The sequence below is a fragment of the Palaemon carinicauda genome, chromosome 23, assembly GCF_036898095.1.
Source record: "Palaemon carinicauda isolate YSFRI2023 chromosome 23, ASM3689809v2, whole genome shotgun sequence".
In the NCBI taxonomy this organism is placed as follows: Eukaryota; Metazoa; Arthropoda; class Malacostraca; order Decapoda; family Palaemonidae; genus Palaemon; species Palaemon carinicauda.
Genome location: NC_090747.1, coordinates 76552682 through 76557681, shown reverse-complemented (window position 1 = coordinate 76557681; position 5000 = coordinate 76552682). Strand labels below are relative to the sequence as shown.

The window sequence follows — 5000 nt, the reverse complement described above, 5'->3', positions numbered from 1 at the left end:
TCTCCTCTCTCTCTCTCTCTCTCTCTCCTCTCTCTCTCTCTTCCAATTCGAATTTTTCTCTTCTATACTTCTTTTCTTAATCCCTTCTCTTACGTTCTTCCTGGATTTTCTTACTAATAAGGTTCTTTACTTTTTTCGTAAATGTTTTTCATTTGTTATGGATTTTCTGCATCCGGCAATGCAGCCTTCCCTTCATTATTCCTATTCTAATTCCTATACGATTCCTTCACCTATCAATATCTATAAATTCAATATCCTTTTTCTTTTTCCTTTACTTTTTCCATGTCCATCACTGCCTTTTCTCATTTTAGCTCTTCACCTTTCCTACGCTTTCTCCCATTACTCTTCCTGGTCAACCTTTCATCCCTGCACCAGTTCCTTCTCTTCCTATCATCAACCCATCCCTTTATTCCCCTTCCCTTCCTCTCTCTGTCTCTCAATCTATAAATCCAATATTCTTTCTCTTCTTCCTTTACTTTTTCCATATTCATCACTGCCTTTTCTTCTATTACCTCTTCTTTCCTACGCTTTCTTCCATTACTTCCTCTTCTACCTTTCCTCCCTGCATCAGTTCCTTCTCTTCCTATTCTCAACCCATCCCTATTTTCCTCTTCCCTTCTTCTCTCTGTCTCTCATCTATAAATCCAATATTCTTTCTCTTCTTCCTTTACTTTTTCCATATCCATCACGGCATTTTCTTCTATTACCATTTCTCCTTTCATACGCTTTCTTTCATTACTTCCTCTTCTACTTTTCCTCCCTGCATCAGTTCCTTCTCTTCCTATTCTTTAACCCATCCCTATTTTCCTCTTCCCTTCTTCTCTCTGTCTCTCAATCTATAAATCCAATATTCTTTCTCTTCTTCCTTTACTTTTTCCATATCCCATCACGGCATTTCTTCTATTACCATTTCTCCTTTCATACGCTTTCTTCCATTACTTCCTCTTCTACTTTCCTCCCTGCATCAGTTCCTTTTCTTCCTATTCTTAACCCATCCTTGTTTTCCTATTCCCTTCCTCTCTCTCTGTCTCTCAATCTATAAATCCAATTTAATTTTTCTTCTTCCTTTACTTTTTCCATGTCCATCACTGCCTTTTCTTCTATTACCATTTCTCCTTTCATACGCTTTCTTCCATTACTTCCTCTTCTACCTTTCCTCCCTGCATCAGTTCCTTCTCTTCCTATTCTCAACCCATCCCTATTTTCCTCTTCCCTTCTTCTCTCTGTCTCTCAATCTATAAATCCAATATTCTTTCTCTTCTTTCCTTTACTTTTTCCATATCCATCACGGCATTTTCTTCTATTACCATTTCTCCTTTCATACGCTTTCTTTCATTACTTCCTCTTCTACTTTTCCTCCCTGCATCAGTTCCTTCTCTTCCTATTCACAACCCATCCCTATTTTCCTCTTCCCCTTCTTCTCTCTGTCTCTCAATCTATAAATCCAATATTCTTTCTCTTCTTCCTTTACTTTTTCCATATCCATCACGGCATTTTCTTCTATTACCATTTCTCCTTTCATACGCTTTCTTCCATTACTTCCTCTTCTACTTTTCCTCCCTGCATCAGTTCCTTCTCTTCCTATTCTTAACCCATCCCTATTTTCCTCTTCCCTTCTTCTCTCTGTCTCTCAATCTATAAATCCAATATTCTTTCTCTTCTTTCCTTTACTTTTTTCCATATCCATCACGGCATTTTCTTCTATTACCATTTCTCCTTTCATACGCTTTCTTCCATTACTTCCTCTTCTACTTTCCTCCCTGCATCAGTTCCCTTTTCTTCCTATTCTTAACCCATCCTTGTTTTCCTATTCCCTTCCTCTCTCTGTCTCTCAATCTATAAATCCAATTTAATTTTTCTTCTTCCTTTACTTTTTCCATGTCCATCACTGCCTTTTCTTCTATTACCATTTCTCCTTTCATACGCTTTCTTCCATTACTTCCTCTTCTACCTTTCCTCCCTGCATCAGTTCCTTCTCTTCCTATTCTCACCCATCCCTATTTTCCTCTTCCCTTCTTCTCTCTGTCTCTCAATCTATAAATCCAATATTCTTTTCTCTTCTTCCTTTACTTTTTCCATATCCATCACGGCATTTTCTTCTATTACCATTTCTCCTTTCATACGCTTTCTTTCATTACTTCCTCTTCTACTTTTCCTCCCTGCATCAGTTCCTTCTCTTCCTATTCACAACCCATCCCTATTTCCTCTTCCCTTCTTCTCTCTGTCTCTCAATCTATAAATCCAATATTCTTTCTCTTCTTCCTTTACTTTTTCCATATCCATCACGGCATTTTCTTCTGATTACCATTTCTCCTTTCATACGCTTTCTTTCATTACTTCCTCTTCTACTTTTTCCTCCCTGCATCAGTTCCTTCTCTTCCTATTCACAACCCATCCCTATTTTTCCTCTTCCCTTCTTCTCTCTGTCTCTCAATCTATAAATCCAATATTCTTTCTCTTCTTCCTTTACTTTTTCCATATCCATCACGGCATTTTCTTCTATTACCAATTTCTCTTTCATACGCTTTCTTTCATTACTTCCTCTTCTACTTTTCCTCCTGCATCAGTTCCTTCTCTTCCTATTCACAACCCATCCCTATTTTCCTCTTCCCTTCTTCTTTCTGTCTCTCAATCTATAAATCCAATATTCTTTCTCTTCTTCCTTTACTTTTTCCATATCCATCACGGGCATTTTCTTCTATTACCATTTCTCCTTTCATACGCTTTCTTCCATTACTTCCTCTTCTACTTTCCTCCCTGCATCAGTTCCTTTTCTTCCTATTCTTAACCCATCCTTGTTTTCCTATTCCCTTCCTCTCTCCTGTCTCTCAATCTATAAATCCAATTTAATTTTTCTTCTTCCTTTACTTTTTCCATGTCCATCACTGCCTTTTCTTCTATTACCATTTCTCCTTTCATACGCTTTCTTCCATTACTTCCTCTTCTACTTTTCCTCCCTGCATCAGTTCCTTCTCTTCCTATTCTCAACCCATCCCTATTTTCCTCTTCCCTTCTTCTCTCTGTCTCTCAATCTATAAATCCAATATTCTTTCTCTTCTTCCTTTACTTTTTCCATATCCATCACGGCATTTTCTTCTATTACCATTTCTCCTTTCATACGCTTTCTTCCATTACTTCCTCTTCTACTTTCCTCCCTGCATCAGTTCCTTCTCTTCCTATTCACAACCCATCCCTATTTTCCTCTTCCCTTCTTCTCTCTGTCCTCTCAATCTATAAATCCAATATTCATTCTCTTCTTCCTTTACTTTTTCCATATCCATCACGGCATTTTCTTCTATTACCATTTCTCCTTTCATGCGCTTTCTTTCATTACTTCCTCTTCTACTTTCCTCCCTGCATCAGTTCCTTCTCTTCCTATTCTCAACCCATCCCTATTTTCCTCTTCCCTTCTTCCCTCTGTCTCCCCCAACATCACACCCCCCCCCCCCCCCCCATTCATCAGCGTCTCTTTGCTATGCGCCACAATCGCGGGATATGTCGACCAACGGCGGTAGGCCATAAGTCACACACGCTTCCTTCTTTACTCCTTGTGTTGCGTTCTCGCGTCCGTGGAGGAGATGCCGTTGCAACGGCACACCAATTCTAAGTCCATCTTGGGTGATTACGTTCCAGTTTCCCATTTAAGTTGTATATTTTTTTCTATTTCGTAAGAGAGAGAGAGAGAGAGAGAGAGAGAGAGAGAGAGAGAGAGAGAGAGAGAGAGAGAGAGAGAGAGAGATTAAATTATAATCTGTTGACATTTTGGTTTTTCATGTAATTGTTAAATGTATTAGATCTATTCGCACAATTTCATCTATCATAATCATAATCATAATATACAGTATAAACATACACACACACATATAAATATATATATACATATAGCCTATATATATATATATATATATATATATATATATATATAAATATATATAAATATATATATATATATATATATATATATATATATATATTATATATATATATATATATTATATCTCTATATGTATATCTATATGTATATATGTATGTATATATATATATATATATATATGTATATATATATATATATATATATATATATATATATATATATATATATATATATATATATATTCTATTATCAATTATTTGAAGTCAACTCTTAAACTGCCTGAAAGAACGACTAACCCCCTTTTTTATTTGAGTACAAAAAAAGAAACTTTGCATTGGCAAAATGATTGGGTTATTCAAATGGCTAAGTTCCCTTTTCTATTTTTATTTCTAATTGTGAAATTCTAAATTTTAATTTTTTCTATTGGTTTATTCTATTGTCTTGTTCAAGAGACTTTCAAGACATCACAATTTCTCTCTCTCTCTCTCTCTCTCTCTCTCTCTCTCTCTCTCTCTCTCTCTCTCTCTCTCTCTCTCTCTCTCTTTTTAAGGGACACCGAACCCTTCATCAGAACTTCCTCCCGGATAGCAACTCAACTCCCTTTATCCTGGGAAGAAAAAACATTAAGATATAATCCCAAAGAATTTACAATAAAAAATAAAAGAGGATACTCATTATCATATTCGTACTCTTTCTCCTTGTTTCCTTCCCTCACTGGGCTATTTTCCCTGTTGGAGCCCCTGGGGTTATAGCATCCTGCTTTTCCAACTGAGGTTTTAGCTTAGCAAGTAATAATAATAATAATAATAATAATAATAATAATAATACTGCGTTAGTCCAGTCTAGTGACTCTAATCTGCGTCAAATCTGACGTTAAAGTTTTTCCAAACGTAAATAATCTTGATTTTGTCCTTTCTTGGCTGAAAGGTAAATGACAGGCGCATACGTTTCTTAATGGCTTAATTAAGAGCATTTCATTTTGGATTCGAGGTCTGCATTAAGATACGAGTATACGTCGGAGTCTGTAACTTCCTCAAAGAAAATTATTTAAGCTGGAAACTATTATAAATATAAATATACTATTATAAATATACATATACTATTATGAATAAAAATATACTATTAT

General features: G+C 35.8%; 2 protein-coding genes across 2 annotated transcripts in view; one reads left to right on the top strand and one right to left on the bottom strand.

Annotated features, from left to right (window-relative positions):
* Positions 1-5000, bottom strand: part of LOC137617185 (mitogen-activated protein kinase kinase kinase 7-like) — a 365910-nt gene that overhangs the window by 269646 nt on the left and 91264 nt on the right. The window lies entirely within an intron of this gene.
* Positions 1-5000, top strand: part of LOC137617667 (extracellular matrix protein 3-like) — an 87651-nt gene that overhangs the window by 19943 nt on the left and 62708 nt on the right. The gene's annotated exons all lie outside the window — the stretch shown is intronic.